Below are 26,728 nucleotides of genomic sequence, written 5' to 3' on the forward strand. Positions count from 1 at the left end.
AGGTCACCACTCCAACACAGGTAGTCAGGGCAGGAATTTGGCCAGAATACCAGCGATAGCTCACCTCCTCTTCACATAATGCAGCGTGAGATCTTTAACGCCCACCAACTAATCTCGGTAGATGAGACGCCCAGTTTAATGTCCATCCGAGGGACGGCACACACATTGATGAATCACCTTGCCTATGAAACACCAGGATGACAGTTTATAGCGGGGTCGAAGTTCGAACCCATACTAGATAGCTCGAAGGTGAGTGTGCATCCACCTTGGCCATCCTGCCAATCACTTTTGAAAATAATAAAATGATACAAGTCAACCAAAGTCTCTACCTGACCAGATTGCTGCCCAAAGTGCAGGGACCTCTGGATCATGACAGTCATGCTGGATCTCAGCAACGGTGCAACTTGTGTGTTGAATTAATAATTAAATCCAGGTCCGATATCCATTGGCTAGAAGAAGAGGTGAAACTTCTTTTTATTTTCCACAATATAAGCTACACTCTCTCGGGCTACGACGAGATCACGCAGCGAAAGTCTCTTTGCCTTGAGATGTCGAAATCAGGTGCAGCCAAGAGGTTACATGCAATCATGCATGTCCCGGCAGCTTAGACACGGCTCTTTAAATTGGAGTGAAATTTGTCGTTATTTCATAAGCCGCTCTCATACACAGATCTGAAATTGAGGATTTCGTCTCATCAGCTAACACAGCTTGGAGCGATTTTCCACGAAGGAATGTTGGCAACGACAAAGCTACAACCAGAAGCCTTGCGAGCACACACACGGGTTAAAAAGCACATCTGGAAGTTCATAAACTTGTGACATTGAATACGAGTAGACATTGATTCTCAGCTTGTTTATGTAAGTCTTTGAATTTGCAAGTGTTGTTTCATTCAGTGGAAAACTGATTTTTTATTAACAAAATGTTGGGAAAGCAATCATTGCGGACACAAAGCACCCGAAAGGCTCTGTTCGCCAATGGGTTCTTGCATTGGAAATTGTGAATATAATTTATGGCCCGTTCGATGGTTGTGAGCAACCACTCACATCAAACTTTTCTCTTTGAGAGAAACACCATAAATTATTATCACTGGAGAAGATGTATCATCTTGCGAAATGTAATCAATCATCGGTGTGCTCATGTTATGAACAATAACAAATTGACAGTATTATTGAAAGCTCCCTCCACACTCTCTCCACCCTCCCCTTATACTCAGCCAGGTATATTTTTCGGGATAGAAGGTCGAGGCTCATGGATGAGCTAGAACAAAGAATGGATTTAAACGTAACCGAACAAAAGGAACAGCAGAAAGAGAGTGGAAGGGGAGAACATAACCAACAGCAGGGTTGAGGGACAAAATAGAGGGAGACTTGGACAAATAAGGGATGTGAGGGGGGGTGGATGAGGACTAGGGGAGGACACAGGAGATGATACAAGATGGATACAGCCACAAACTCTCAGGCAAGAATAACTGGAAACTTGGAAAACGTGTGCCTGCGGAAGGTCAACGGGGGAAGAAAAGACCATTGGGGGATGATTTGATATGTCGGCGAACAGCCGTCTTCAAGACCCAGAGGGAAGAATGAGATTGAAGAGAATGTGGAAGTTGACTCCACATGTGAGAAAAAGGGAGAAACAATGAGTGGAGGTGAATAGTGATTGCGGATCATGGTAGTTCCACCAGGAGGATACTGGCAGACCCCATGCTCCCCTGCAAAAACCTGGTGGGGGGGGGGACGTGGGGGTGGGGGGTGGGGAGGTGCAACACGGAAAGAGCAGAGAATGCAAGACCAGAAAGGAGGTGACAGAAGACAGAGAGATCACCGACCTGACCGTGATGGAAGAGTGATAGTCCGATAGACTCAGCTTCATCGTGTGAGATTCCAATGATCTTGAGGACCTTGATCTGCACAGCGTCAAACTGAGCAAGGTGTGAGGCAGTTCCATACATGAAGGGTTATTTCCAATTCAATTCCATATATTAAATCGTATGGTAAACATTCATCAAAAAAGTCTTTTGATGAGTAGAACGCTTCCTATTCACTTGCAAGTCATGCCAGGATGGAGCGATTAGCATGACGTAAGCCCGAGAGCATCCTTAAGATGTTTTTTGCAATCCAGATAATGAACGGAGCATGATGACAGAGGCGTAAACGATGTTTTTTCTAGGAGAGGGGATTTCACAATAGGGAGGGTTTGCTCTTGCATTTGAGGTTTTGGTTTTGTCCCTGGATTTGACGTAGCCACACGAGTGAATTGTTCTGCAAGTTCTCAGTATGAACAAACCCATTAACCCCCGGAGAGCTTTCAACCTGCCACCAGTAACGTTTACGATAGCACTGGCAGCTCTAAGAAGCCATCCTCCAGGTTCAAAGCAAAGTTCGTCTTCCATTCCCTTCACTTTCATTTGCCAAAAAGCCAGTTAACCGCTGCATCCTTTTCCCGAGCCATTGCTGAGTCTCGAACTCGACACATGGATCATGGACAACCACCCAAAAGACACTGTGTCGTCACATAGATTTGCACAATTTTATATCAACACCTGCTGTTGCTTTTAAAACTGCAAAATCATCACTTTGTGCCATCTTGTCAAAAATACTCAGACTTGCAGATATCACTACATATACTGACTGGTAATAATTGCCATATGTACTGTTATCTTCCACTTTTCTAACCCCCCCCCCCCACTCCCCATTTTGCATGCTGTTTATTTTTACCCCCGCCGAATTAGAGGGTATTGCATTTGTGTCCTATCAGTGGGAAACAAGATTTAAACTGTTCAGCCTGGTGGAGGTATGCGCTCTATCGAGGGTCGTTCCCTTTCGCCAAATGTCACTGAGTGATTTTTCACTTGTCTGTTTGTCACACGATTTTTGGCCACAGTTTTCGAGCAATCATTTTGAATTTTTTTGTATGTGTAAGTGATCGGGCAAGGACGGCAACGCTAAATCTTGGTGAAGATCCGAATGCGATTGGCATCTGAGAATCATAAAGTGTTTCTTCACCTTTGAAAGGCTCAAAAACGATATATAGCACAATATCTCAAAAGGTTATGGATGGATTCACACGAAATTTGGTGGACTGGTTGGGAGTGCAACTTGGAAGAATTGTTTCAATTTTGGTGAAGATCCGAATCTATATCTGGATACAATAATTATTTAATTTTAAACTGATTCTTTGTCGTTGAGAGATCGGACTAAAAATGATGTTGCATGATAACTCAAAAAGTTGAGGATGGATTCGGATGGAACTTTGTGGTCAGGTTGGGTGTGTAAAAATAATTAATTGTTTCGATTTTGGTGAAGATCTGAATAAGTATCCGGAATCAAAAATTTTTCAAGTGATTCTTCACCATTGAGCAATGGGGCCAACAACGATATATAGCACAATATATCTAAAGGTCAAGGGTGGATTCACACAAAACATGGTGAACAGGTTGGGAGTCCCTCTAGGAATAATTGATTCAATTTTGGTGAAGATCCGAATCCAGATCTGGATACAATAGTAACTTAATTTTTAACTGATTCTTCACCATTGAGAGATCGGACTAAAAATGATGTTGCTTGATATCTTAAAAAGTTGAGGACGGATTCGGATGAAACTTGGTGGACAGGTTGGGTATGTGACAAGGACTAATTGTTTCGATTTTGATGAAGCTCTGAATCCGGATGCGGATTCGAGAATTTTTCAGGTGATTCTTCACCATTGAGAGATGGGGCTAAAACTATGTATAGCATGTTATCTTTAAAAGTTGTGGATGATTTGTGACAAAACGAGGTGGTTAGGTGACAAGAACAAGCCAATTCGATTTTGCTTGAGGTCTGGAATCAGATCCGACCTATCAGTGGCATACAAAATGTAAACAATTCAGCCTGGTGGAGGTATGTTCTCTTCGGAGTGCTCTTCCATTTTGCCAAGTTGTCACTCTGAGTGCTTTTTCATTCTTTGCAAAATCAAACATTTTTCAAGTATATTGGTTAGTTGATTTAATTTTTCTGTCTGTCTGTCTGTCTGTCACCTACAAGTCACAATTCTAAACCGATCATCATGAAGCTTTACCAAGATGTGGAGGTGGTCTGAACTGAGAAGCAGATTGATTTTTAGGTCAAAGCTCAAAGGTCATCTTGAGGTCATATTTCTAAAATCATCAATTTCAATCTGCAAAATAATCAATTCTCATTTTATTGGCATGAGCATTGATTCAGATTGTCAGTTTTAATCTTAATGAAACGAACAATTTGATGGATCCATGGCAACCATTGGTGAGGAGGGGGGGGGGGGTAGACTTTGCAAGTGTCGTGCTCTGCACGACATCTTTTTCTTGTTTGTATGTCTATTTATCGCTTCCAGGTCACAATTTTAAACAGATATTCACGAAACTTCATCACATGGTAGAGTTTCTCATAAGGAAGAATCCTGTTGTTTTTGAGGTCAAAAGGTCAAAAGGTCAACAACTTAGGTGAGATTTTTTAAATCCTGAATTTTCATCCAATTGACTTGAAATTTGAAGAGGATTTATATATCAGTTCACTGAATTCAACCAGCCAATTATTTTTGAGGTCAACATCTGTCAAAAGGTCAACATCGGTCAAATTTTTTAAATTGTCAATTTTTATCTGATTGATTTTAAATTTGAAGAGGATTTGCATCTCAGGTCACTGAATTAAACCACCAATTATTCTTGAGGTCAAATTTCAACATCGGCTGAATTTCTAAAATTGATAGATAGGGTTAAAAAACCATATATATCATGATATCTCAAAATGTTGTGGATGAGTTATGACAAAACTAGGTGGATTTGAGTTGGGTCGGTGACAAGAATAAGCCAATTACATTTTATTTCAGGTTCAAATCCAGATCGAGCCTCTCTATGGGTTCTCTATTGGGTCACATCGACGAAAATAGCACTACAATCGACACTGTTGTGGATATTGTAGATACGTCCTACTCAGATATTGCAACCTATGTTTCCTGACCTGTATAGTCTGCATCACACTCAAGACAAACCACTGAAGGAGAAATTTCTTGTCACAGCCGAAATAAAATTTGACAGAAATGACTATCATTTGTTACGTGATATTAGGTCTAAGGGAAAATCCTTGAAAATCTTTAGAGGAGAAACGGCTGAACCAATCAATGCAAAATTTAACGAATTGGTCAACTACCAATGTAAAACATTGTTTGATAAAGATGACATCATCAGTCATGAGGTCTGGCAGCCATACTGCATCAAAGGGAAAATCTTTGAAAATCTTCATAGGAGAAACAGCTTAACCAATCAAGGCAAAATTTAACTAATTGATCAACTTCCCATGGGAAATATGGTAAGATAAAGATGACGTCATTGGTCTCGTGGTCTGGCAACCATATTGGATCAAAGAAGAAAAAAAACTTAAAAAACAAATGAGTTGGCTTGCACCAATTCCTTCTCAGGACTGCACAGGGTATGCATTCTATGAATACCACCCAGTTTACTTGTTTGTTTGTTTTTCTCCCCCATAAATGCTTTATTTCTTAAAACCAAATAAAATAAAGCAATCTTCCCTTGAGGGCTTCAAGCAAGTGATGCACTATAACATCTCACATCCTGCACCCCCCTCCTTCCTATCCTACTGATCTTTTCCAACCCCATTAACCCACCATCACTAAATTCTCTTGCTTGAAGGTTACTGTTTCTTCCCCTGCCCTCTGCCTTATATTGTTAGTTCATTCCGTTTATTCTTATATCGATCAGTTCCCCTACTGTCAGTAGTTTACCTTATAATCCTTAGTCAACTTACTCTTCCATGAGCCTCAATTTGGTAAACGAAGGTAACAGCAATGGCACAAATACTGAATAATGCTTTTGTGCAGTGCAACAAACACTGGCTTTTCAGATATCTTTAAACAATTTCAATGAACACCAGAACATCCCTATTTAAATATTTCCAAAGGTTTTTTTTATCGTCATCTCATGCCGTCTCTTAAACCGACTAATGAGGATCTTCTCTTGCCACCAGCTCATTCTGCACTCTCCATGTCTCAGCTTGCTGCTCACGTTCTCTCCTTTGTCTCTATTTTCTCGCGCTTATGAAACCACCTCTTTATGTCTGTCTCCTCATGATTTTCCCTCTAATCCCATACAGCAAGGCATTGCCGTCTCCTGGTTGCCCTGTACCTACAGACAAGCATTTTGACTCTTAATCAGCCTGTTCCCAGTGTCATTTACTTATTGTGCTGTTTTGTCTGTATCCACCTCCTTAGCCTTTTTCCCTCCATCCTCCTGATGGATTATTGCACCTCCAACCTTTGTGATGTTGCTCTTCCATGGGCCTTGGCATTAAAAATAAATAATTGACACTTTTGTATGCCAACAGTTTTATCTACTTTATTCTACTGACACGTCTTGATTTTCTTCATTTTCCTTGTGCATCTGTTCCCCAATATCAGATTGTTGATCTGCTGGCCAAACACCCTGAAATCTAATATTTCCATGAATTGTGAACTCTTTACATATATATATATATATATATATATATATATATGTGTGTGTGTGTGTGTGTGTGTGTGTGTGTGTGTGTGTGTGTGTGTGTGTGTGTGTGTGTGTGTGTGTATGTGTGCGTGTGTGCATGTGTGCGTGTGTGCGTGTGTGCGTGTGTGCGTGTGTGTATATATATATATATATATATATATATATATATATATATATATATATATATATATATATATATATATATATATATACATACATACACACACACACGCACACATGTATATATATATATATATATATATATATATATATATATATATATATATATATATATATATATATATATATAGATAGATATATATATACACAGTTACACACACACACACACACACACACACACACACACACACATATATATATATATATATATATATATATATATATATATATATATATATATATATATACATAGTTACACACACACACACACACACACACACACACACACACACACACACATATATATATATATATATATATATATATATATATGTGTGTGTGTGTGTGTGTGTGTGTGTGTGTGTGTGTGTGTGTGTGTGTGTGTGTGTGTGTGTGTGTGTGTGTGTGTGTGAACGACCGCGAGACAGAGCAATCGGGCCGTCTCCCACCAAACGCTCGGAATTAAAAGGTCATCACCCCGATAACTCTGGAGTTGATGGGACACTTAAAGGACCGTGGTCTCCAATATTTCGACGGTGTGAGGTAGGGTCCGCTTGTCTATTCCAATTTACCGAAGTACTCACGCTATCTAGCTACCCGGGAAGCCACACCCTCGGCCGACTCTGTCCGAACCGAGTCGCATGACCCGACTCGGGTCCAGTGTAACCGAGCGGGAGTTACCAGAGCCACTCCAGTCCCAATGACAACTTACGGCACAAACGGTCTCACTAATTCTCAAGTCCGCACCATGCTGGGTCAATGGGAGAAAGCACAGACAACGAGCTGCTACTTTTAACAATTGGGGTTTATTTGTAATGGGGAGGGGGTGACAAAGAGCAGAGTTATTTGAATAAAAGAAATGCAATTTACAATGAACACAGGCACTTAAGAGTCTCCACTTACAGGATGGGCGCCACAGACACACACACAACCACACACCCAAAATAAATGGGGCCGGTTGGCCTTTATTTGACCCTTCAGCTCAGGAGGGAAGGCGAGCTGAGGGTAAGAGTTCGGTCAGGCACCTTTCCGCCTCGTGCGGTCTGGTCAAGATGAGCTGGTTCGGGGGGGGGGAACTTGAACCCACACCTTTGTCGCTGCATCAAGCACCAGGGACCGGAAATGACGCAACGGATGCCAGCCAGCACGAGAACGGACCAGACGAGACGAGCACTTGCGGGCAAGACGAGAACGCCAGCAGGTAAAGCGAGATGATCCCGGCAGGCAAAACGAGGGCAAACAAGGCGACGAGGCTTCTTCCTTTTTTAGCCATCCGGATCGCCCCCACTATTATTCATTCCTCACATGAGGTGGAAGGGGTCCGTCCTGAGGTAACTCACTTCCTCATTGGACGGGGGCGTGTTGGGGGGTGTGTCGGGGCGTCTCGGTGGCCCGCCCCTCGAAGAGGCTCTGTAATTGTTTCAATTTTTGCATCTGTACTGCCGAAGCGAGTACAGGTATTCTGGCTTCCCATTGGCTGGAGAAAACGCTCCATACCCTTCTTCGGAGTGGAGCCTTGATCTGAGGCAATGGAGGCTCCGCCCACACCTTCAGCCAAAAACACGTGGGCAATGGAGTCGATGGTGCCGAGAGGTGGAGGATTGATTTGTTTGGGAGGGAGATTTAAAGATGTAAAAACCCTGACTATAAAAGAAACCCGCAGCGCACACATGAAATTAACCCATTAGACATAAGGACGGGACCCTAACAATACACATACTTATCGAAATCACTAAGCTTAGGGACTGCTGTCTATGTGTGTGCAAAAGGCTTCCAAATCCGTAACTATATATATATATATATATATATATATATATATATATATATATATATATATATATATATATATATATATATATATATATATATATATATATATATATATATACCCTGTACACACAATGTGAAAAGCAGGTTTAAGCAATTGGTTCACTTTGTCTGTCTGTCTGTCTGTCTACAAACGTCAGTTTATGATTGAGGAACAACTTAATTTCAGCTGTATTATATATTCTTAACACAAATCGGAACATGTATCCGAAAGCAAAGCTGTAGCTAAGCAATACTTCGGCTCTAAATTCGTCCCGATCGTACGTGTACAGAGGAGTGAGATAAAAAAAAAATTTTGTCGTGTCGGCCATGCATGCGTTTTGTTGTGCATGCGTCATGTCAAATTTGCTGCTCGCAGACTCTACCCATGTGCTTGTTTCTCAAGCCTGTGTGGGGTGAGGTGTTCTCTGAACTCTCTAGTTTGTAATATTATAGGAAGCGAAATCAGACAATTTTCCACAAGGAATGCATGTGCAAGTTAATAATCATGTTCAAACAGGTTTTGCTTTCCTTAATTGTTCATGAGATATGAAGCGTTCTCCATACAATGCTGATAGTATAGTCCAGTGAAAATATGATATTATCTAACACTGATTGCAACAGAAACCGTTCAAGGTTTTATCAAATCAAAAGAAATCACCAAAAAGAAATCACATGTCAAAAAATTTGAAATATGCATGCAGTGGAACAATAATTTCACAATGGGTCAATTTCTTGACCCTCAGACCATCTACAAAACATGAAAGTGTCCATGTATTAGGCAGTACGTGACATAAAATGATGAAGTAGATAGCTCTACCAATGTTTTGAAGGTCAATGTTTCATTTGAAACCATTCCTGAAATGATAAATCCCTTCCTTATCCCCAAGCTCAGCGCACTCCTACCCAGTAACACCATTAATGACACGAATCCTGTATGCTCACTCTGTGGACCATAACATAGGTATGTGGTCTGTCAAGTTTTGCCACCAGAATCACCACATTCAATGGCTTTGATGTTTGAATACGCCAGTATTCAAACATTCAATGAGTACACCAGGAATCAATGTTGCAATGTGTAAACAGTTACTCATAATAGTTTGGGTTTTATGGGTCTTCTTTACCGACAGTAAAATTCTCACTGACCCCCGACACTCGGAGCAAGCAACAGTGCAATCAAGTCCTTGCTTACTGCACTTGCAATGTAACGTCGTGTTCCACATCTGGAGTTGCAACCACAGCTCACGAGTTCCCACAAGGATGTGAGAGCAGCTTCTAAGTCGGTTTGGATGGGCACCATCATTTCACCACTGATCCTCTGTCCCCATTGCAAAGGATCGAGAGAGAGAGCATCCTTTCCTTGTTTGTACCTGGTGATACATGCGGAGGCTGTGGTATTTGACAGCTGATGATGTAGGAGGCAACATTCGTGGATGGATTTTGTTCTTTACTCACAGCAATCAGTTTGAGGTACTTTCTGTGTATACTGTAACTATATATGGAAACCAGAGCTTGGCCGTCCATAAATCCTGCATGGAATCTGTTTCCTTCCTCACTCTACACATTGCTCAGAACTCGTGATCAGTTTACATCTGACAGGGTTATCTTGCCTGAAATAAGACCATCATAGATAATGGCTCTAGGCATAAATTCCTCATGATAGTGATGCCCTTCCACGTCCATATGGACTGGGAAATATGCTGTCACCTCTGCAGGAGCTTGCTTGAATGTTATTGCTCCAGTATCCTCACCTCCCAAATCAGACTGAGGATTGATTGGTATTGAAGTATTGTATGCTTTCGATACAAGCATGATGTTGAGAGCTGTGTCAATGAGAAAGTGCCCACGAATGGTGTGTGCACCTGCTTTTCCAGTCAGCATGTGTGTAATGGTGTGGCCTGCATATATCAACTTGAATAGTTTCTGTTGTCCCAACCTGGAAATCAAGTGGCCGATGTTCCATAGAAACTCATCAATGTATCATGTTCAAACAGGTTTTGTTTTCCTTAAGGCCCGGTCACACCTTGACGTTTCAGCCAGCGATGGCAACGTATTAAAATGTATCTAAAACGCTGGCTTACGTTGAACTTTTGATGTTTTTTTTTTAAAGATTCGGACGTATTCATAGCGACTTGGTCTTATGTATAACGCATTGGTAACGGAAACAGAACGTTTCGTTGTGTTATAGATAACTTATACCAACGAATGCTGAACCTGTTGTCGGCCTACACAACCGATGCCCAACGATAGTCTAACTTAGGCATAGCGCGTTGCACGCATCGCCGACGATGTCGTGACATAGCCTATTAAAAGGCTGACGCACAACGATTCGAATCATAACTGCCGTAGAAATGGAAGTGACAACATCGCGGTCACACCTTGGCGATCTTGCCAGCGTATGCCGACCGAAGAAAAATGTGTCTAAAACGTTGGGGCACGTCAAATACGGTATGAGTAAGTTTGATATACGTGAGTAGAACGCTAAAGTACGCTATCATACGTCGTAGTACGTAGAGTACGTCAAGAAATTTTAAACATGTTCAAAATTTTACGACGAACTCGGCGTATGACACACGTTCCGCATGTGATGGGGATAAGTTTTACACACGATATGCGGACGCTTACACACGTCCACAAAGGATACTTATAAGCTACTCATAAGTCGAAACACGTCGCGGTAATGTCTTTTTTACGCGAAACTTATTTCTAACTTATGTTTGACGTGCTTTGAACCAATTCTTTACATAGTCCCAACACACATCGACGTATGTAGACGTATTCCAATGACGTCTTCCGGTCGACAAAAAAAAATAAGTTAACGTGTTTCTAGCTTACAACTGCCATATAAAGACGTGTTCCCAGGGGTTTTGGGAATTGGTATATAAAAATGCTGCTCATAAAAGGGGAACCCAACATTGTTTTCGAGTCCTTTTTGAGTCGATGTCCATGTCAGCAGTAACAGTAACAGTATCAGTATTAGTATTAGTATTAGTATTAGTATAAGTAGTAGTTTGTTCATGTTGGCAGTAGTAGGTGAGTGTGAGGGGGAGGGTGTGGGTTATGATGGATCGTCCTTGCGTCCGCGTGTCCACGGGTAGGAGACATCTTTTCACCATTGTTCGAAGTTCTTCGTGGCTAATTTTTTATGGGGCTTTTTCAACAATGAGCTATAGCTTGTTTTTACAATTTAGGTCTATGCATAATGGGTTGGACAAATGCACAATGAACTAATAATGTGCATAGAGCGCTTTGATTACTTATAGATACGATATACCAACGAATAATTATCGTGAAGCCGGCGTTCACAAACTATGCCCAATGATAGCCTAACTTATCCATATCGTGCAGCAGTTTATCTTTGCCGGTGACGTAGGGTTTGCTATTCATAGGCTGCCACTCAACGATTTAAATGGCTGCATCTCCACTATTGAAAGTAGACGCTTGCGCTCAACAATTGGATTTTTTTTACACTCAACGACTTTTAAACGGTACCACTCAGCTATTTTCATTGTTTACAATGAACGATTTAAATTGCTGTCACTCGCCTTTGTTTTTTGACGCTGGGGTTTGGAAATTTGAAGCATTTCTTCTGAACGTGTTAAAACGCTCAAACTCGACTATTTTAAATAGACGCTGCCGATGGACAATTGGAATCATAGCCAAGCTAGACATCGAAGTGTGAACATCCTTGTCATGCCGAAGAAAAGTTTGAAGAATGCTGCAAATAAGTGTCCTGGCCGTGGCCGTGGACGCTGATGCAAGGACGATCCATTATACCGACGTCTTTCAGCCTATGAGTAACTTAAAAGTAACGTCTGTCGATATGTGGCAACGATCGCGTAACGTGCCAACAACACGTTAATCATAGGTTAGAAATAAGTTTCGGGTACGCTAAACATTACCTCGGCGTGTCTCAACTTATGATTAACTTACAAGTAGCATGTGTTGACGTCTGTCAACGATCGCAGACCGTGCATACAACTTGTGGCCAGCGTAGCGGAACGTGTGAGTCATACGCCGGCATACGTCGTGAAATTTCAAGCATGAAAAAATTTGAGGACAACCAAAAAGTACAACGTTTAAAACCAACATACAACGACGTATGGCAGTGTTTTTCAGCGTGCTCTCAATGTTATCAAAACTTACCCATAACGTATTCAACGTGTGCCAGCGTTTTTGAAAAAAAAAAATCAAAAATCGGCATACGTTGGCTTAAACGTCAAGGTGTGACCGGGCCTTTAATCAGAACCTGTGGGGCCGGTTGACCCCCGACACTCCTATTACCTTCCTCATTGGACGGGGGCATGTTGGGGCGTGTGTCGGGCGTCTCGGTGGCCCACCCCTCGAAGAGGCTCTGTAGTTGTTTCAATTTTTGAAATTGAAACTTACTGGAAAGATCTTACTGGAAAAACTTACTGGAAAAAACTTACTGGAAAGATCTATACCACACAAATAAAGGAAATAAACATCACAAGAAATCAAAGCTCACTGTCCTTTTTTCCATCATACGAATAAAAAGCAATATGTGTGAAAGTGTGTGTGTGTGTGGCAGTTTGTCAGTGCAGTGTGTCTGCTCCATAAATCCAAAACTATAAAACTGAGCATCCTGAAACTTTGCATGCACACTAAGAAAACTCCAAGGAAGTGCAAAGTGAAAATTGAGTGCTTGGGTTCATTAAAACATCCCTTTTAAAGATAAGTAACTACATTATTTAATTATATCCTTCATCAGGCGATCCTCAGCCACCTCGCTGTCTGGGGTCTTCTGGTGTTTCTTGGGTAACCTCGCTGGGGTCTGAAGCTGCCATGTTTTCTAGCCTGCTCAACCGTGTCTTGACTTGGAACAGGCCACAATGATTTTTTAACATAAGGTTGTTGTTTTCACTTTTCTCACTCATATTATTGAATGCCTGTTCAGCATTGCTACACAATTCGGACATATTTGACATTTCAGGTGTGGAAGAAAAATAACTATGTTCCTGTACTCTCAATCATAATTGTTGCTGGTCCTTTATATATTGTTGTGGTTACCAAATTCGCAAAACATCATTCAGGTCCCTTAGGTGAGGTATCTCGGTAAGTACATGTGTAGTTAGGCCCAAACCCGTTGTCTAGTGGGAATACATGTCATTTATGCGTGCTGCGACTCTTCAGGATAGCCGTTTTTCTTTTACTATCTTTAATTTGGACCAACCGCCATGATTACCACCACCAGTCACAACATCAACCACCAACCAAAACGCCGCTTCACCACAACCGCCACGACCTTCACGTCACACCTCGCAGCCGTCGCATCGCCACCGTTCTTGCGCCGCCTGTGGGTACCGGTGTTGGACTCGTGCAGGGCGCGCGCCGAACAGCGTGTACAAAATCACGGATTTTGTGCTTCAAAAACGGATCAAAAACGACACACGCCCACTTTTTGCCGTCCAATCGGTGAGCGAGGGGCGATTTGGCCCCGCCTCCAGGGCGATCGATATATGCAAATTTGTGGATCAAAAAGCCTTCACGCCCACTTTTTCTCGGGCCAATGGGGAGCGAGGTGAAAGGTCGAAGGGAGGGGGTCAAAGATGAGAGGGCGAAGTTACGGGGCGGATAAAAGGACCGTGTTCGTCAGTCCAGGAGAGTCCAGAGTAGGAGAGTCCAGAGGCGGAGAGTAGGAGAGTCCAGAGGCGGAGAGTAGGAGAGTCGAGAGGCGGAGAGTAGGAGAGTAGGAGAGTCGGAAACAGAGAGTCAAGACTTCGCGGGCGGTGGAGCTGCTCGTCGTGTGCGTTGGAGTCGGAACGGAGGGGACGGAGCTGTGGAAAGGCGGCGACACCAGACGAGGGGGTGCTCGCGTCGTGCAGGAAGCTGCACCCGAGGGAGGCCGACAGCGCGACCTGGCCGAGGTGGAGACGCTCGTCGCGGGATAATAAAGATCCTCTATACCCCGAGCATCAACAACCCCCTCCTGTTTCCCCCCGCGCTGAGATAGTGCGACCAAGGGGGCCCCTTTCCCACCCCCTACCAGACACTGTCCGCGAGGCCCGCGGAGTTGAGGCGCCATCGCCGCCCCGCGTCTCATCACCAGACGGGAAGGCGCGACCCGGTCTCGGCCTCAGGCCCGCCTCATCCTTGAGGGTATTCTTTTCCTTGGTTTTGGGTATGTGTTGTCGGCGCCGTCTGTGAAGTAGAATTGTATAAGTGTTGCCGTGTGCTCGGTAGTCGGTATTAGCTCTGCATTGTGTTTTCGCTTTTATATTTGCTTTTTGTGTAAATTGAATTGTGTTTTTCTTTTCTGTGTGCTTTTGGTGGAATTGAATATGTGTGCTTCCCGTGTGCCGCGAATAAATGTGCTTTGTGTTGAACTGTTCTCCCGCTTCGCTTCGTCTTTTCCTCTATTGAATCCCCATCTTGCTTCACGTAAAGGGTTGGTAGTGGGCTGAATACGCCCGATAATTAATCGAACCGTCGAGGTCGACGATAACACCGCTCGGTTATTCTGATAGTACGGAACGGGTCGGCAAGTGGCCCGTGTCCGAAGTCGACCTGCGGCGAGGTGCGATCGCCCGGTCTACCCTCCGCGTGGGTACTTAGGTAGGTCGAATTCCCGGCGAGCAACCCTATCCCACGCGGGGCTGATTGGCTCGCTCGCGGTGAGACCGAAAGGTCCACCCGTGACTGGTTCCCGGCGTTAGTCCGAGAGGGTCACGACTGGATTGTCCGTCCGGTGGGCGACGTGCCGCGATTCGAGTTACGTGGCCGTCAGCACGCCGGCGGGCGCGAATCCGCAACAATATATATATATATATATATATATATATATATATATATATATATATATATATATATATATATATATTTTTTTTTTTTTTTTTTTTGCTATCGTCGAATTGGCTGTCAGTAATGTTCCCCTTTACCCAAGAGTCTTTTGACCTACATATTCATAAAATGAATGTCTGACTTTGAAACAGGGTGACCTGGTTGATAACACTGCAAACTTTTGCCGCAATTGTGTCATTTTCCCCCTTACAGCTAAAGTGGACACGGATTGCAGTTTTGAGTTATTTTGCCTAATGTTTATCAGCTAACCCTGTAGTTGAGTTGCCAAATGTCTCCTCTCCCATTCTTTGTCATGTCAAGTTGTGTATAAGAGGAATTGATTCGGGCTTCTGTTTCAGTGAAGTCCATTTGAATGTTTCAGTGAATCATTCAATGTTCTTCCTCCGTATATACGAAATTAAAGATTCTCCTTTGGCATGCTGATCCAACTTGTAGAAGTTGAGTTATTTTCCACCACAATTTTGGCGACTCCGACGGGATCTGAAACCCTGGCAGGAATGGGAACAGCATCATCTGGCATAACAGCAAGCAAGTGGCCACTTACGAAGATGTTTGCTCTTACTTCAGATTGGATGCTGCATCTCCCAACCAAACAGGAAATGTGGTACTCCATTGATAGGAGAGGTATACAAAGGAGAACCTTTAGTGATAGGCCTAAGAGGATCCAGTACTCAAGGACTGTTTAAGCCTGCGGGGATAACTACAGGGTGTAGACCCTGGGCAATCAAGTGTTTTATAGAGATCAGGGATCTCTTAACGGAGAGTTGAAGTCTCTGCCATGCTTAAAGAGAGGGTTAATGCCCCTGCTCGCAAAAATATTTAAGTCCCCAAAGGGGAAAACGAATAAGTGTTATGATTGTTTGTTGAGTTACCTCTTTGGCTTTCTGTTTGTTCATTGTACTTACTGGAAATTTGCTTGCTGTGAAACTGTTGCATTGTTATTGTGTGGAAGTGTTACAGATCCGTAAATCCTATAGTTTTTTATAAAGCAGTTACCTCTTTGGATGGATTTGTGAATCCGATGTCATTGGAAATGTTAAGTTTTGTGTTAAGGACGTAAGTTAGGTGTTCCAACCTGGAACTCTTGTATGTTTGTACTTATATCTGATTTGTATACGCAGTGATTTGCATTGATCTGCATGTAGCACTAAGTGAGTGTTGAAATGGAGCATGTGCGGGTCCAGCAGATTTCACTGGAATAAAATGTGCTCTGTTGTGTATTGTGAACTGTGAAGCTTATGGGAATGAATAAGTACGGAGAGTGGAGATAAGGAGCAGTCATCACCATACACTGTGAAGACTATGGATGAGGTGAAGTGCACATGCCGATTCCAAAGGAAAACGATGACGACTGACCTTTCACACACTGTTGCATCTTTGGCACGGGCACAAATAACTGCGTATATGTAAGCTTGTATTGAAAGAAAGAGCCCTGGCATTGTGGTACGATCTATTTGGAGTGCATGGTGGATGCCATTGAGAGTGCTTTAAGACCAGAATGAGAGGTGGTGTTGGTGTGTGAATTCGATCTTGGTGAAAATCTGAATTAGAAGCGATTGTGAGCTCGATAAGGAACTGGAGATTACTGCAAGACTTCATATATGAATGTATTGTTGGAAATGATATTGTAACAATTAAAGAATGAATCAATTGAATGTGAAATTTTTGGCAGAGAGTTAAAGCATCCTGTATTTGAACTTTTCTGTTAGTGGTTTGGTTGCTGGCTCATGACTTAGAACAGAGGGATTGTGTGTTGTTGTGTGTTGTTGATCCCTTACATCATGCTCATTACTTAAAATGATCTCTCAGATATGCGCACATGCGTTTTGGTGCAGTTTTGAATGTTCCCACAACTGGGTAGGCAATGAGACCACTTTGGCTTGGGGCCACTTGCTTAGCCACTTTAATAAGGCGAAGGTTACGAGTCTTTCCCTGCATGGGCCAACACCAAACTAGAATGTCTGTGCTTTGCCGGCACTAAAGGAAATAAATGTGTGTGCCATGCCTTGGATAGACGCTGAAGCAAGTGCTGAAACTTAATTTAAGTGCCGTAGGACAAATTGTGAAATAACAATTGTGAATGTAAAATATATTCTGAACGGGAGTCCATTTAGGGGATTGGCTATCGCGGCTGCCTCCAATTACTCAGCCCAGCAAGCTGAGGTCTTAAAAGCAACTGTTTGTACTGCTGGACAAGATTATGGGTACTGAAACCCCTCCAAGGGGGGGGGGAGGAAGTAATGCCCCCAGCCCCAAAGATGGCCCCAAAATGCGTTCTGTGACCGAGTGCCATTGTCATAAAAAAAACTCGCGTCTCTCAAGTGTGTGTGTGTTTGTTTCACCCACGGCACAGTTGAAAGGGTGGGGGGCTACTGTGTTGAAATGCATATGCCGTGCTCAGTGACGTGTGAGAAATGTTTCCAAAAGTTTCATTTGATTCTAAACCATTGTACTAAAAATGTGATCGAAATGTAGAAATGTGATTAGGAATGATTTTGAAGTGATTTGTAAAGTAGTTGTGTATGATTTTGGTACCTTGTGATGAACGAGGATCTATACCACACAGATGATTCTCAGATAAATGTGAAGGTTAAAGTCACATCCATCTCCCAAACTCCCTTTTGGTGTTTAGCACGTACAGCGATTCACAGTTTATTATTTTTATTTTTTTTATTTTTTGCATGATCCATAATTTTTTTGCAGATGCATGATTTTTTTGCAGATGATGCAGGATCCCTCGGATGGACGTTAAACTAGGTGCGGTGTCTTCATTAGTCTGTGAATGTTAAAGTTAATGGATGACATTAGTTGATGGATGTTAAAGACAAATTCATGCCAAAAGTACTGCTGGAAAGGCAATGGCAAACAACCCAGTGAAACCCTTTGATTGATTCAGGCAGGCAAAATTCATTACATATGTGAATGAAATAATGTTACACACTTAGCAAAATAGGAAAAAGCCTTTTGATCTGCAAGCTTGTCTGCCAAGGTCAAGGCACAAATCGCAGGAAGAACATCAACGAGGGTGTTAAATGTGCCTCTATTCGTGTGGTTAATTCATGAATCAGACCTAATTGAACAACAATTTTGTTTATTGTCACAATGATAGACCATAAAGCTGTTTAAGCCAAATTTGATAAATAATGCACTCCAAAAGTGGAGTTTGAACCTAATGGTCATCTGGAGTAGCCAATCAAGGGAAGAGGGACCAGTTGGGTGCTAACAACAGGTGTCATGACTCGGATCCTAACAGCAGTTCAAATCCAGCCATGCTTTCCCCACAGCAGTGATAAACATTATTTGGGGAAAAGAGGTGAAGGTTCCAAAAGAGATAGCTACATATGTGGACGGAGTGTGTTTGAGCTGCAATTTGGAGTGTCATTCACCTCGTGACTCAACTTTGACAAATGATTTGCCAATTTTTGTACACCTGTTTAAAAACAGAGGTTTAAACTGTATTTATTTGTTTTGATAAAGGAATGGATTTGTATTTAAAAGGTCAGAGGAAGTGATTTGATTGCTTGAGTATGTGTGTTGTGATATTGCAGAATTTTGCTGTATTTGTGAGAGAGAAGTGGATAAGAAAAGGACAATGTCAGAGATTTAAAATGTTGATGGAATTCTGAATAGTGATGAGAGAGGTTGGTTACACATTATTTTTCCGAGATTTTTCAGCTCCATTGACCATGAAAGAAATGGATGCTCATCAGATTGATGAAACAATATTAGCATTTGGTATAAATAAACCTTTTGGAGAAATTTTGTATCTTGTAACCACGTTGGCAAGTTTTTTTTCCCAAATATTTCCAAATGGACGCTCTGCTGCCAAAGTGTGTTCCGCAGCTCGGCAACTTGATGTCAAGGCCGAGCAGCATGGAACTCTTACTATGGGGGAGTTCACAGAGCTGAGAGCCTGAGAAAGACATCCAAAATAATCACCCTGTGATGACAATGATAGCCATGCTACTTGTTTAATTACTTCTGTTAATTATTATAACAAACTATGTTTGAATTACCAGTGTGCTTTTACCCGTATGGTAGTGATGGGGAGACTCTTATGGTCAATAGGACCAAAAAGTGATACTCATGATAATGTTTGCATGCACCGGGTTTGTTGTCATATACATAAACATGGGGATCAGTTAGTAACTAATGGAAGTTGTGTGCGGTAACTTAGTTAATTACTTTCAGACTCAGTTCATTAAAAAAAAAAAGAAAAAGGAACTCATTGAGAACACTGGAGGCACAAGATTTTTGTGTTCCTTGTTTCTTTTTCTCCATTACAATTCATACAGTGTGGCAACTTAGCTAAATATAGCATAACAATTGTGCATTTTGTGAGGAAAGCACCAAATTTGGCACACTATTAGCCTATCATATTATGAACAGATTTGGATATTGGGCCATCTCAAATTCAGCCGCTGATGGCTGTGGCAGCCATTTTCCACTGTCATCAAAAATTTTGAGATGGCCCAATATCCAAATCTGTTCATAATATGATAGGCTACGAGTGTGCCAAATTTGGTGCTTTCCTAACAAAATGCACAATTGTTATGCTAAGTTGCCCCACTAATAATGGTATTCAAATCATCATGTTTCTTTTGGTTATAATTAATATGGTTTTGTTTTGGAATTACAAATTGTGAAACCTTTATCATATAAGTCTCGTAATCCTAATTTAAATGTATTGGGGTCTTCAAGTGACAGTATTCTCCCAATTTGTTTTTTCCAAACTTCTTCTTGAATGGATCGAAATTTGCTTTGTAACTGGAGTCTGCATCTTTAAAATCAGTAACTTGGGACATGTGTAAATGATCGGTTATATCAGAGTAAGGTACACCATTGGTTGTTGATAACTTGTATTGATTGATTGATATATTATCAAAGACTTTAGCTATGGACCTTGTTGATCTGTTAATTGAGGGTAGAAAAAAAAGTCACTAGGAATTGTATCGAGATAATATATTAAGTTGAGGTACTGAAACATAATATTGAAGGAGGGTCTACGTTATTAAATTAATCGACAGATTGGGCAACATTACATATTAGGAATCATAAGTTAACTGTAGGGAAAATCCATATATGAGGGAAAGCAACATGGTATTTAATGGAATTAGGAATTGTACCATTTATTGTAAATGCCTCCTATCCATATTTTGTGGAAAAACAGAAAAAACAAAAAGGATAAACAAGAATCATGCCGAGTACGGAAGGCATAAGCATGTGAAATGAATATTAAAATTGGTCAGTGTAAGAAATATATTTTTGAAAATAATGCGATGACGCCACAATTCAATTAAAATATTACCTGTTTTATTTGTTTTATGATTGATTGGGCATGTGCATGATTTTTAATTAAGTGCTACTTCTTGTATGTTTACTTAAGTAAGTTGAGGTATTTCTAACACTGACTTGACCATCTTTCCTCAGTACGGAAGTGCTAAGTTAGCTGGGAAAAAAAATAATAATAATAATGGCAGTTGCTCTGGAACTGCTTGTGAATGAAACTGTGGATTGTTTTGCAGATATGAATGTTAAAATGGTAACTGTGCAAAATCGAATCGCTTTGGATTTGGTACTTGCTCCAGAAGGGGGAACCTGTCCTCTTGTTGGGTTTGAGTGTGGTACTTATTGCTCAGACAAATTAAAGTACATTGAAGGAGAAGAAGAAGTAGCTAACTTTCATAATTATTGTACAGATGATGGAATATTTTTCTTGACTAGAAGGGATTTTTGGAGGATGTTGAAAAAATTGTTCATTGCAAATTGGAACCCTGATAAATACTGCTGCTCTTTCCACATGGAAATAGCAAATGAGATGAATGTTTTTGAGTGTGTACATACAACTGAGATTTATGTATATTTTAGCATGTCGTTTCGGTGTGAAAAACAAGGAAAGGAAAGGGTAAAATTTTGATATAAAATGTGCATTAGATGCTTAACCTTGATTTTGTTTGTTTTGGAGTGTTGTGAGCAGTTGAACTATAAGTCAAAGCACAGCAAAGCAAAGACTTAACGTTGCCATTGTCCACAACCATCCTCACAAATTTCTGCTCTGCAGATGCATCGTGAACTTGCCGTGGTTGCACAATGCACAACGAAGGCCCTGAAGGTCCATGCGGCAAGTCATCTGCAACATGTGTTCGACGGTGCGGGTGGGGCTCGTGCAGCCATCATGGCTGCCTCCAACGTGCACAGATCGCTTGGTGAATCAATCCTGATTGCACAAACTGCTGCTACGAGGCCCCAAACTCTGCTCTGGCTGGATCTCTGGGTCACATCTCGAGTCGTTTTCGTCTCCTCCAACGCAGTGTCATTTGCAACCGAGTGTCGGGCCCAAGCTCGTACCTGCCAAGATCTATCTTCTCTGCAGCTCACGGAGTGCCTCAACTGTGTTTCCCGTTGGGTGCTGCTCTATCTACACCCTGACCCGCTTATCCTCTGGCCTCGGGCGGCATGTCTTTTCGATTTGTGACAACTGCTGATGAACAGGCCATTAAATAAATGGAAACACTAACTGACTGAGACACTTTTGAAATGGTCATCATCCAGCATTCTTCTCCTTTGAGCGCTCGCTGCCATTGTTGATTGAACTTGTGTAATGGATATCTTTTCTCCTCTCGGAATGGGGTATGGTGATCATATGTAATAAAATTATTCAATTTTTTCCTGGTATGGGGAAAAAGGGGGGATGTGGAAGAAAATAATTATATTCATGTACTCTCAATAATAATTGTTGCTGGTACTTTATATATTTAATTTTTATGCTATAGTCGAATTGGCTGTCAGTAATGTTTCCCGTTACCCAGAGAGTCTTTTGACCTACATACTAATAAAAGTTGAGGTACTCTCTTACTATGAAACAGGGTGACCTGTCTTACTATGACATAATCCATGTCTTACTATGAAACAGGGTGACCTGGTTGATAACACTGTAAACTTCTGCAGCGATTGTGTTATTCTCTCCCTTACACCCAAAGTGGACACGGATTGCAGTTTTAAGTTCTTTCACCTAATGCTTATCAGCTAACCCTGTAGTTGAGTTGCCAAATGTCTCCCCTCCAATTCTTTGGAATGTCAAGTTGTGTATAAGAGGCATTTCTTCGGGTTTCTGTTTCAGTGAAGTCCATTCGAATGTTTCAGTGAATCATTCAATGTTCTTCCTCCATATACACAAAATTAAAGATTCGCCTTTGGTATTCTGATCCAACTTGTGGAAATTGAGTCATTTTCCACCACACAGGCGTCTCCGGGAGGGAAAAATTACTTACACATCACATCAACAGAGCTGTGTGATGGCGGGTGCTTTATCAGGTGGTGCCTTGCCAGCTGAAAATGTTGTACAACTTCATTTTTAGATGACATCACTTTGTTTAACATCAGATACCCATTACTTCGAGGATGAATACTTCGGAACCCATACTTCGGTACCCATGATGAATACCCATACTTCAGCAAGGATGAAGATATAGATGTATGCAGTTGTTTATCTTTATATGAACCGAGTTTGCTCTCAGAATCGTTCAGAGTTTCTCTTTCTGACTTTCAAAGCTGATAACGCACAATTTCCAAGATGTTTGCCGCATTAACATGTTTTCTAAAATTAGAGCCAATTTTTTTTTTTACCCATCACATGACGATTGGCAGCTGGTTTTAAATAACAATGTTTATGCACATCTTGAAACGTCCATAATGCAATGTTGTTTTTTTTAATCAGTTATTGAAATTCCCCCCAAACAAGGATTAAAGCTACAAAAGGTTTCTGTGTTGTATTCATGATGTACTGTCCTCGGTAATCACACTGACTCTCATCTGCCGATTCCCATAAAATTGACGAAATCGGCCAAGTGTGTGTGTGTGTGTGTGTGTGTGTGTGTGTGTGTGTGTGTGTGTGTGTGTGTGTGTGTGTGTGTGTGTGAGTGTGTTGTTCATAAAGCATAACATTTTCTCTCTGCTAACTCCCATCTCTCTCTCTCTCTCTCTCTCTCTCTCTCTCTCTCTCTCTCTCTCTCTCTCTCTCTCTCTCTCTCTCTCTCTCTCTCTCTCTCTCTCTCTCTCTCTCTCTCTCTCTCTCTCTCTGTCCCATCCTAACTCCGCCCCCTCCGAATACAGTACAGCTCTCTCTCTCTATATGTATATATATCCTCTCTCTCTCCCAACCCCCCCCCACCCTCGCACCCCTCCCCCCGGAGTGTATTGCGATATGTGGCGTTGCTCTCCTCTCCCTTCGTCGCTTTCCCCTTCCCCCTGTTCCCCCTGTCTCCCTCCTTTATTTTTCAGGAAAATGGCTCCTCCCAAAAGAAGAAAATGTGCAAGAAGCGAACTTGACAAAAAACGACTTGTGAAAGTTGCATCTCGAGCAGCCTTAACTCGTCAACAGCAAGAAGCAAGACGAGAAGCAAATGCGGCAACAACGGCTGCATCCAGAGCAGCTGAAACTCAACAGAAAGAAGGAAGACGAAAGGAAAATACCGCAACAAAAGCTGCATCCAGAGCAGCCTTAACTCCTCAAGAGCAAGAAAGAAGACGAGAGGCAAATGCAATAAGAATGGGGGCATCCAGGAAACATCCCTGGAGGTGAAATGAAAAGTCTGCATTCTCCTGCAATCCAGCCTTGGATTATGCTTCTGATCCATTTGTTGCTATTGGCTCAATGTTGATTACTTGCAGGCGCTGTGATGTGATGAAATGGACAGGAGAAGCTCCAGGGATATGCTGCAATAGTGGCAAGGTTCGGCTGACCCAAATTAATGCTCCTCCTGAACCTCTTCGTACATTGTTGACAGTCAACACTTCAAATGCAAGTCATTTCCAAAGCAACATGAGAAGATACAACTCGTGCTTCAACGTGACATCTTTCGGCACCATAAAAGAGAACAGAGAATCTGGCTACATGCCAACATTTAAAATGCAGCGACAGGTTTATCATCAGAATGGCAGCCTACAGCCACGACCAAATAAAGAGCCAAAATTTCTGCAGATCTACTTCATTGGTGACAATACAAAGCAGGCTGAACAGCACTGCAACAATGTCATTCAAACCACACTGGAAGTGGTGTTGCAGTTGCAAGATATTGTTGTGGTTACCAGATTCGCAAACCGCCATTCGGGTCCCTTGGGTGAGGTGTCTCGGTGGGTGCATGTGTGGTTGGGCCCGGGCCCGTTGTCTGGTGGGAATACATGTCATTTATACGTGCTGCGACTCTTTAGGATAGCCGTTTTTCTTTTACTATCTTTATTTTGGACCAATCGCCACCATCACAACCACAACAACAACCACCAACCACAACGCCGCTTCACCACAACCGCCATGACCTTTACCGTCGCAACTCGCCACCATCGCATCACCGTCATCTCGCGCCACTCATGGGCACCGATGCTGGACTCGTGTAGGGCGCACGTTGAACAGCGTGTACAAAATCACGGATTTTCTGCTTCAAAAACGGATCCAAAACGACACACGCCCACTTTTTGCCGTCCAATCGGTGAGCGAGGGGCGAATTGGCCCCGGCCCGAGGGCGATCGATATATGCAAATTTGTGGATCAAAAAGCCTTCACGCCCACTTTTTCTCGGGCCAATGGGGAGCGAGTTGAAAGGTCAAAGGGAGGGGGTCAAAGGCGAAGTTACGGGGGGATAAAAGGACGGTGTTCGTCAGTCAAAGGAGTAGTAAAAGTCGGAACGAGGCGAAGGAGGCGGAACAGAGAGTCAAGACTTCGCGGGCGGTGGAGCTGCTCGTCGTGTGCGTTGAAGTCGGAACGGAGGGGACGAGCTGTGGAGAGGCGGCGAGGGCGAACGAGGGGGTGCTCGCGTCGTGCAGGGAGCTGCACCCCTGGGAGGCCGGCAGCGCGACCTGGCCGAGGTGGAGACGCTCGTCGCGCACATAATAAAGATCCTCTATACCCCGAGCATCAGCAACCCCCTCCTGTTTCCCCCCGCGCTGAGATAGTGCGACCAAGGGGGCCCCGTTCCCACCCACTGCCAGTCACTGTCCGCGAGGCCCGCGGGTTGTGGGGCCATCGCGGCTCCGCGTCTCATCACCAGACGGGTAGGCCCGACCAGGTCTCGGCCCCAGGCCTACCTCATTCTTGAGGGTATTTCTTTTCCTTGGTTTTGGGTATGTGTTGTCGGCGCCGTCTGTGAAGTAGAATTGTGTAAGTGTTGCCGTGTGCTCGGTAGTCGGAATTAGCTCTGCACTGTGTTTTCACTTTTATGTTTGCTTTTTGTGTAAATGGAATTGTGTTTTCTTTTTTTTGTGTGCATTTGGTGGAATTGTATTTGTGTGCTTTCCGTTCGTCGCGAATAAATGTGCTTTATTGTTGAACTGTCTCCCGCTTCGCTTCGTCTTTTCCCCCATTGAATCCCCATCTTGCTTCACGTAAAGGGTTGGTAGTGGGCTGAATACGCCCGATAATTAATCGAACCGTCGAGGTCGACGATAACACCGCTCGGTTATTCTGATAGTACGGAACGGGTCGCTATGGGGCCCGTGTCCGAAGTCGACCTGCGGCGAGGTGCGCACGCTCTCGGTCTACCCTCCGCGTGGGTACTTAGGTAGTTCGAATTTGGCGAGCAACCCTATCCCACGCGGGGGCTGATTGGCTCGATCGCGGTGAGACCGAAAGGTCCACCCGTGACTGGTTCCCGGCGTTAGTCCGAGAGGGTCACGACTGGATTGTCCGTCCGGTGGGCGACGCGCCGCGATTCGAGTTACGTGGCCATCGCACGCCGGCGGGCGCGAAAACAGCAACACTGGTGTCAGGAGTGGGATACAAATTCATCGCCCTCCTCGCGGCACTGGTATCGGAGAACAGGAAAACGGGCTCTCCTGTCTCCGGCTAAATTTACGGGAATCGGTCCAGGGGTGAGAGAAGCGACCCCCGATTCCCTCCAAATTACGAGCGAGCAAATTAACCCTTCACGAGAAGCAAGATGGCGTCTCAAGGCGAGCGGGAGCCGGGGGTATTAGAAATGTATATGTGTAATAATGTAGAGTCCATGGCCCAGGATGGAATCCCCGAGCAGGAAATGTTGATTGTGCAGGAACACGGACTCGCCCAACTGAACCCAGGGCCCGAGGTGGGTGCGGCCGCGGTGTATGACACCTCCCCCCCTTCTCCACCAAAAAAAACCCTTGCTAAAACGGTTCAGCTGAGTGCATCCAACATGGTCCCAGCCATAGCTATGCTGGCGGCAATGAACGAAAAGATGAATGCGAAAATGATCGAAAAAATGGATGCAAACACAAATGAAATGAAAAACGAAATGAAAGGCATGAACGAAAAGATGGATGCGAATACACAAAAAATGGATGAAAAGATGGATACAAATACAAATGAAGTGAAAACGACGATGGATGCGAATACACAGCAAATGAGGGAAGAGATGAAAGAGCTGCGGGGTGAGACGCAGA

This window comes from Eptatretus burgeri, chromosome 10, assembly GCF_056783735.1.
Source record: "Eptatretus burgeri isolate ZD-2024b chromosome 10, Ebu_testis_v1, whole genome shotgun sequence".
In the NCBI taxonomy this organism is placed as follows: domain Eukaryota; kingdom Metazoa; phylum Chordata; class Myxini; order Myxiniformes; family Myxinidae; genus Eptatretus; species Eptatretus burgeri.